This window comes from Cucurbita maxima, unplaced genomic scaffold, assembly GCF_002738345.1.
Source record: "Cucurbita maxima cultivar Rimu unplaced genomic scaffold, Cmax_1.0 Cma_Scf00132, whole genome shotgun sequence".
NCBI classification, from domain to species: Eukaryota; Viridiplantae; Streptophyta; class Magnoliopsida; order Cucurbitales; family Cucurbitaceae; genus Cucurbita; species Cucurbita maxima.
In genome coordinates this window covers 13331-22590 of record NW_019272148.1, presented here as the reverse complement: position 1 = coordinate 22590, position 9260 = coordinate 13331, and the positions used below count along the sequence as shown (strand labels likewise).

The 9260-nt window shown below is 38.3% G+C and overlaps 3 non-coding genes across 3 annotated transcripts; all 3 read left to right on the top strand.

Annotated features, from left to right (window-relative positions):
* The first annotated feature begins 7221 nt into the window (after positions 1-7221).
* LOC111473567 lies at positions 7222-7340 on the top strand. Its single transcript, XR_002715728.1, has one exon. It is a non-coding gene; the product is annotated as a 5S ribosomal RNA (ribosomal RNA).
* A 152-nt stretch (positions 7341-7492) lies between these two features.
* On the top strand, positions 7493-7611 carry LOC111473566. Its single transcript, XR_002715727.1, has one exon. It is a non-coding gene; the product is annotated as a 5S ribosomal RNA (ribosomal RNA).
* Positions 7612-7744: 133 nt separating this feature from the next.
* LOC111473564 lies at positions 7745-7863 on the top strand. The gene has a single exon (XR_002715726.1). It is a non-coding gene; the product is annotated as a 5S ribosomal RNA (ribosomal RNA).
* The last annotated feature ends 1397 nt before the right edge of the window (positions 7864-9260 follow it).

The window sequence follows — 9260 nt, the reverse complement described above, 5'->3', positions numbered from 1 at the left end:
ATCCTCACTAGCACTCGTTCCTCTCTTCAATCGATGTAGGATCTCACAATCAACCCCCTTCAGGGCCCCACGTTCTGGCTGGCACTCGTTTCTCTCTCTAATCAAAGTGGGATCTCATAATTTATCCTCTTTCAGAATCTACCATCCTCGCTGACACTTGTTCCTCTCTCTAATCGAAATGGGATCTCACAATTCATCCCCTTCGGAGCCCAACATCCTCGCTAACACTCGTTCCTCTCTCCAATCGATGTGAGATCTCACAATCCACCCATCTTTGGGGCTCAACATTTTCACTGGCATACTGCCCGATGTCTTGCTCTGATACCATTTGTAACAGTCTAATTTTCTTTGGGCTTTCCCATTTGGGACCCCTCAAGTTTTTAAAACGTGCCTTCTAGGGAGAAGTTTTCACAACCTTATAAAGAATGTTTCGTTACCCTCTCCAATGAGTGTGGGATCTAACAATCCACTCNTCTTTGGGCTTTCCCATTTGGGACCCCTCAAGTTTTTAAAACGTGTCTTCTAGGGAGAAGTTTTCACAACCTTATAAAGAATGTTTCGTTACCCTCTCCAATGAGTGTGGGATCTAACAATCCACCCTTCTTCAGTGTTCAGCATCCTCGATAGCACTCTCTCCTCTCTCCAATATATGTGGGATCTCATAATTCATCCTCCTTCGGGGCCAACGATTGTGCAACTATAAGGGCCTTAGTACTATGGTTCTTAGTTCTTGGTTCTTATCCTTAGAACTTGAATCTTGATTCATGTTCCAGTCCTTGATGTTTGTCTTGTTCTTGGTACTTTCTAGGCTCTTGTTCTATTATTGTTTCTTTCTTCAAGGCACTCCTCCTAGAATTTACAGCACTAGCCATGTACCTGACAACATGTGTCCAAGGCTTCATGCTTTCCGAGTGACACTGTCTTAACCTACGTCCAATGCTTCATGTGTTCCAAGCGACGTAGTCTGAACCTGCATCTTAGGGCTTGTCGTTCGATATAGTCTTAAAACATATGCCCAAGGCTTCATGTGTTCCTAGCGGCATAGTTTGAAAACTTACGCTTAAGGCTTCATGAGTTCCAAGCAGCGTAGTCTAAGTCATGAGCATGTTGTACCATGGGAGGTCTTAGGAGGTTCTAGATTCTTGGCTAAGGTAACTTACTCTCTTCTTATTCCATCGTGGCTCTAGACTACTTCCCATGATAGACCATAATGGTCACGTGATCGGTACATATATGAACATGGCATCCTACAAATCTTTGGGTACCCATAACATGGTGCAAGAAATCTCATCTAGGTGAGGGAAACGTGAGGCCAAACATGATATCCTGCAAGGAAACATGGTGCAAGGCATCCCACCTAGAAGAGGAAAACTTGGGCCTCAGAAATCACCGCGTGGTGAGAGTTCATGTGTCACTCTGGACATGATTATAGTATTACCTAGCATTCTTGAGTTTTTGTGTCTGAGGACCTTGGTCCCTTATTCTTGATTGGTACCTAGCATTCTTCTTACTTTGTAATTGTAGAGCTTGTGTGATATTGTTCTTGGTTATTAACCATGTAAGTTTCTAGGGTTCTTAATTCCTTGAGGCATAAGTTGTAACATCCATTCATAATTATATGAACCCATTATAATAGCTAGCCTGAATTATTTTAGAAAATCATACATTCATAATGAATTCATCGAGAGTTCTAGAAGGGTCTTGAATCTTGAGATGTTTTCTTTAGGCGTTTCTTAGGTTTTATCTTGGTTTAGGTTCCAAGCGTGCTCTAATCAACTTCAACTCTTGAACATAGCTTCTTGTCCTTAGGAATAGTCCCTATAAAAAGTAGCAAGTTATTTGAAAGGCGTATGACCTTGAATTATCATAATAGTCCTCGGAGAATTTTGGTCATTTTACCTCTAATTCTTGGATTTTCTACTTAACGAATTCCAATGGCTTTCAAACTTCACCACATCATCAAACGTAAATTACCTTAGGGGGCATTATGGTCATTTTACACTATTTCTTGGTTTACCTACTTATCCTTATCCAATGATCACCAAATTTCATATATAAACTCAACATGCTATAATATTCCCAGCATTAAAATTTCATAGGTAGCAAAGTTTCTTTAATAGGTTATTTTAACGTTACTTAAATTTCGAGTAATATGATCAGTTCAGGGTCTTAACTAACGGTTCTTTGAGTTTTTCTTTAATATATTCTTAAATCATACTTGGTTTAGTGTTCATATAAAAATCCAAGTGATTCCTTCAAGTATTTCTTAAGAAAAGTTTAAGGTGGCTACTTAACATGTAACGACCCAAAATTTTCTACTTAATTTAAGGTCGCTATTGTATACATATCCTAAACATTGGATGGGAAAGACTTCATTTAAATTCCATAAAACATATCATTTATCTTAAAACACAGCCATGAACTTACGTGTTTTGAAAATATCTTTAAAACGACACAATAAAAGACCTGAAATAAAATAAATAAGCGGTTAAGTTAAAAACATCTTATTCTATCCTAAGTCTAAGAAAATAAATATCACTATCCTATGCATGTACTATGGTCTCGAGTTGCGATGTCGTCGTCAGTCGTACAGGAATGCCTTGCCTTAACTTGAAAAAAATATAGTAGCACATGGCTTGAGTATTTTAAGAAATACTCAGTATGTCATCCACTATTGAGGTTAAATGCAACAATCACATGCGAATGAGATGATGAAATCTATCTTTCAATCTGTCTTCCTATGGTGCTGTTCTAACGGATAATTTTGGACGTGTACCATATACTATACACACAACCCATATCGGGTATGGGCTCACCAGTCAGTTCGCACACCGTTGAGCCACCTTACTTGTCGGGCGAGCATACACTGGGACGCTCCCTAGGCCGAACACCCGGTTAGAACTAGTAACCGTCACAACAACGCTATGAAAAACATAACGATCGTTGTCCTGCCATTGGATGTACGCGTCCGTACCCTCGTGATGGAATAGGGGTATCCCCCAATTCATGAGTACACATCATGCATGAGGTCCCAACATCTTTCCATTTTCATTATCATTTAATACAACCCCGCTAGCATTATGTACATATCATATCATTTTTCATATCGTTTCAGATATCGTTCATCATTCATATCATATCATTTCTCATTCTTCAGTTCTCAAATCATACATAATTCTAACGGGGTTATATTTCATGTCATTTATCGTGATTTCATGTCATTCATATCATGTTGTATACACACAATTTAAGAGACCTAACATAACGTTCTATGCTTTTAACATAACATTTCATCATATACATATCATACCATGACATATTGGATCACAATGTATCATATCATATACAAGTCATAACGTAAACACTTCGTAGTCATATGTTCTCTAACTTATCATAGCCTTACCGTTCTTATACCTATCATAGTCATACCGTTATGTGAACATACCTTAGTCATATCATCACAAGAACGTATCCTAACGCTATTGTTCTATAAATCTATCACAAACTTATCCCTTTCTACCAGTAACCTAATCGTATTCTTTCATCAATCTCTCTTATCCATATCACTCTGGTATGTAACCTAACCTTAACGTTTCATGAACGTATTTTACTCCTATTGTTACATTTCATTTTATGCATCCTTCTCGTATCCTATCTCAAACATATCATTAAACACATCGTACCATAATTATTATCATACAGTTCAAATATTATAACATATACATAACATATAAGAAGCATATCGAGAATAAGGTCACTTACCTGGCTAGCTTAAGTCGTTGTCACGAATATATCTTTAACGAAAGTTCGATTCCGTCCTTCGTAATCCGAGTCAACTTATATAAGCCCATGACATCAGTTTCAAGTTTGAACTCTACACACTTATTTCTCTAATTTACATTGGTCATTGTAAATTATATGACACGTCCTTTGTATTTTCTTTTCCCTCTATATTTAGTTTGTGGTTTTTAATTCTTTGATCTTATTTTCTTCCTATCTGTTGCATTTTAATTTTGTTCTCATATATTCCAAATTTCTACTAAATCTTGTTTCTAAATCATTTCTTATCTTAATGTTCACAAATTTTGTTGACCATTCTATTTTTAATCTATTAATTTGGCTACGGATATAAATTTAATCTAATATATTTACTAGCATTCCTATAAATGATTGACATTGAGTTTCTAACTGAAAGCTAAACCATTTTAATAATTCCATGAAGATCTAACTTCTGTTCTTGAGCTTCTAGTATCCAAATTGTTTCAAATTTTATTCCACAGACTCCTCTTATTGTGTCTAGTTTCTAGAACCATAAATTTTTTTCATGAGAACCAGCATGGAAGGAGGTTCAGATTTAGAAAAACAAAAGAAGAAGATGAAACGTATATTTCCACCATTTCTGTAACGACCCTAAATTTTCACACACTCATAGTCACTACTAACGTCTCATGCTTATCTATAATGCGGAAATATAACTCTTACATGAACATCATTTATAACGTAAACTTCAAAAACGCTTAAAACAACTTTTTCTCTGGAAAACACAGCCATGGTCTTACGTATTTAAATACGAAACACTGAAATTTAGAGAACTTAAAAGCAGTAAAAAATAATTTAAAACGATGAAATGCATAACAACCTATTCTAACCTAAAACTAGAAATTTAAATATGAATCTTCTCTGTGCACATGCCATAGTCTTTGCTGGCGATGTCGCCGTCCTCCATACAAGTGCGTCTTGCCTTTACCTGAAAAATGATGTGGCACTCAGTCTTAGTATTTCAAAGAATACTCAGTAAGTGGCCCCACTATAGGGGGCCATGCAAATGCAAACACATGCAATCATGGTTTAGGGACCTATCTCTAACATCATAGGGGTGGCCTCCAGTCTCGAACAAATTGGATGTGTAGTACTTCCCTAAATACAACTCACACGTGCGAGTGTGAGTCCCTAGGGCGCTTGCACACCCCCTAGACTCTCTAGTCAAGCTAATCTGTAGTAACGTCCGAAGGTAAGCGGAACCCCATAGTGTCATGTGCCTCATGAACTCCCTCATCTGTGCGCATTCGCACTCATCATCATATTATGCTTGTCTGCACTCGTCATCTCAAAGGGAAGTAGCCCTATGCTTATGAACATACAATATACATGACACGTCCTTTGTATTTTCTTTTCCCTCTATATTTAGTTTGTGGTTTTTAATTCTTTAATCTTATTTTCTTCCTATCTGTTGCATTTTAATTTTGTTCTCATATATTCCAAATTTCTACTAAATCTTGTTTCCAAATCATTTCTTATCTTAGTGTTTAGTGTTCACAAATTTTGTTGACCATTCTATTTTTAATCTATTAATTTGGCTACGGATATAAATTTAATCTAATATATTTACTAGCATTCCTATAAATGATTGACATTGAGTTTCTAACTGAAAGCTAAACCATTTTAATAATTCCATGAAGATCTAACTTCCGTTCTTGAGCTTCTAGTATCCAAATTGTTTCAAATTTTCTTCCACAGACTCCTCTTATTGTGTCTAGTTTCTAGAACCATAAATTTTTTTCATGAGAACCAGCATGGAAGGAGGTTCAAATTTCGAAAAACAAAAGAAGAGGATGAAACGTATATTTCCACCATTTCTGTAACGACCCTAAATTTTCACACACTCATAGTCACTACTAACGTCTCATGCTTATCTATAATGCAGAAATATAACTCTTACATGACACACACTCATAGTCACTACTAACGTCTCATGCTTATCTATAATGCAGAAATATAACTCTTACATGAACATCATTTATAACGTAAACTTCAAAAACGCTTAAAACAACTTTTTCTCTGGAAAACACAACCATGGTCTTACGTATTTAAATACGAAATACTGAAATTTAGAGAACTTAAAAGCAATAAAAAATAATTTAAAACGATGAAATGCATAACAACCTATTCTAACCTAAAACTAGAAATTTAAATATGAATCTTCTCTGTGCACATGCCATAGTCTTTGCTGGCGATGTCGCCGTCCTCCATACAAGTGCGTCTTGCCTTTACCTGAAAAATGATGTGGCACTCAGTCTTAGTATTTCAAAGAATACTCAGTAAGTGGCCCCACTATAGGGGGCCATGCAAATGCAAACACATGCAATCATGGTTTAGGGACCTATCTCTAACATCATAGGGGTGGCCTCCAGTCTCGAACAAATTGGATGTGTAGTACTTCCCTAAATACAACTCACACGTGCGAGTGTGAGTCCCTAGGGCGCTTGCACACCCCCTAGACCCTCTAGTCAAGCTAATCTGTAGTAACGTCCGAAGGTAAGCGGAACCCCATAGTGTCATGTGCCTCATGAACTCCCTCATTTGTGCGCATTCGCACTCATCATCATATTATGCTTGTCTGCACTCGTCATCTGAAAGGGAAGTAGCCCTATGCTTATGAACATACAATATACATGAGGTCCCTCTAAACCCATCATAATGTCTCTTCTGACACAACCCTCTAGTCTCATCTCTTTATTACTCTAGGTAACACATGCTCGTGGATATTTATATTAATATCATTTTCATGCACTTAGGGTTGTGTCCTATGTCGATCTAAGGACACGATGCGATATGGCACTCATCATCATATAACATGCTCAATATGGAAAACATCATCACATCCTTATCTAACGTTATCAAGTCATCATATAACATCATCACATCATCATATAACATCATCACATCATCATCTAACACCATCACATAACATTATCACATCATCACCTAACGTCATCACGTCATCACATAACATTATCACATCATCAAATAACATCATCACATCATCATATAACAACATCGCATCATCATCTAACATCATCACGTCATCACATGACATCATCACATCATCATATAACAACATCACATCATCATATAACAGCATCGCATCACTATCTAACATTATCAAGTCATCATATTACATCATCACATCATCATACAACATCGACACATCATCATACATCGTCATCACGTCATCATATAACGTCATCACATCATCATATAACATAAAGCATAAATGATACGTGCAAGGCCACTGGGCACGTGTCGTCATACATAAGACAAGTCTTTCAACCGAGCCGATAGTAAGGCCACTTAAATGAGAACCTCCCCCGCTCATGTCCATCTCGTTTCGATCATGCCACCCCGCATGCGTTAAATCCGATTTTGTGCACATGGCATGTCGGGTGTGATCATACCAGCACTAATGCACCAGATCCCATCAGAACTTCGCAGTTAAGCGTGATTGGGCGAGAGTAGTACTAAGTTGGGTGATCACTTGGGAAGTCCTCGTGTTGCACCCCTTTTTTTCTTTCAATTTCTCCGAGTTCTTTTCTTCCTTTCTCTACAAATGAGAACCTCCCCCGCTCACACCCATCGCGTTTCGATCATGCCGCCCCGAATGCGTTAAATCTGATTTTTGTGCGCATGACATGTCGGGTGCGCATGACATGTCGGGTGCGATCATACTAGCACTAATGCACCGGATTCCATCAGAACTCCGCAGTTAAGCGTGCTTGGGCGAGAGTAGTACTAAGTTGGGTGACCACTTGGGAAGTCCTCGTGTTGCACCCCTTTTTTTCTTTCAATTTCTCTGAGTTCTTTTCTTCCTTTCTCTACAAATGAGAACCTCCCCCGCTCACGCCCATCGCGTTTCGATCATGCCGCCCCGCATGCGTTAAATCCGATTTTGTGCGCATGGCATGTCGGGTGCGATCATACCAGCACTAATGCACCGGATCCCATCAGAACTCCGTAGTTAAGCGTGCTTGGGCAAGAGTAGTACTAAGTTGGGTGACCACTTGGGAAGTCCTCGTGTTGCACCCCTTTTTTCCTTTCAATTTCTCCGAGTTCTTTTCTTCCTTTCTCTACAAATGAGAACCTCCCCCGCTCACGCCCATCCCGTTTCGATCATGCCGCCTCGCATGCGTTAAATCTGATTTTGTGCGCATGGCATGTCGGGTGCGATCATCCCAGCACTAATGCACCGGATCCCATCAGAATTTCGCGGTTAAGCGTGTGGCCACTTGGGAAGGTAAGCTAATATATGGATAAAGCAATTCTTATAGTAGCAAGCTAGCCCCTTATCTGCGTGGAGGAAAAATGGGACTATTCTGAGGGGTTGGGCTGGAGTGGACAGTACTCCTTGGCCTTTTACTAGTTAGTCCCCCCGGTAAAGCCCCCACCCCTGACGACCTATTCTATACCAGCTTCTTCTATAGATGAGATAACTGGAGCAGATTTAATAGCAAGGGATATTGACCCAGCAGCTTGTTGCGCAAAAGAATATGTTTCAAAACAAAGAAGCTCCATTCTTCGTTAGAGTGGTTCTTCGACTGTTCACCTACTAAATAAATGATCATCTTCTTCATCGCTACGCTACGGGGGAGCATTGCTACGGGGCAGCATTGTCCGAGTGAATAAGCAGGGCAAAGCTTGATTTTCGAGGCTGGGCTGACATCACATACACAAGTGCTCTCTAAACCGTGCAATAAGGGCAGACAGATCGGATCGAAGGGTTGTCCATTGGGATTGGGCATGGACAATCCTGACAAGTTAATTGTAAAATAACATAAAAATAAAATAATAAACAATCAAACAAATAAGGGACTATTATATTTTTTAGTAGAATTGCACATGCCCTAACTATGTATAAACACAATATTAAGAAGTAAAATTCTATATTGTTTTTTTTAAGATCTAAATATGATCTTTAGGAATAAAATGAGAACAAAGTCAAAAGGCCAAGGAGGGTGGAAATGACAATCAACAAATAAATGGAAAGATTGAAAAATATATAAATAATTAATCAATTCTAGGCATGAACTAAATGACCTTAATTAAAGTAAATTAAAAGTCTTAAAATACATTAATGAAATACAATAACTCTAAATTGTAATCCACCCAAAATTCAAAACATGAAACTTCATTTCTCTTCAATGTGGCATGAACTGAAATATCTTTTGATAATTTCAACAATATTTTCTTCAAATCTTCATTGAAGCATATTGTATGATTGATGTCTCTTGGTTCATATCACAAAGCAACTACCTTTTGTTTTGTTGATTGCTAGTAGATCGCACTGCCTGAGAGGAAGTAAATCACCCCACTGGTGCTCTTACGATCATCAACGTCACCGGTCATGTCACTATCGTTGTAGCCAACAAGCTCAAGCTTCTCCTTTCCTCTCCTGGTGCAGTATCTCACACCCCAGCCTCTGGTTC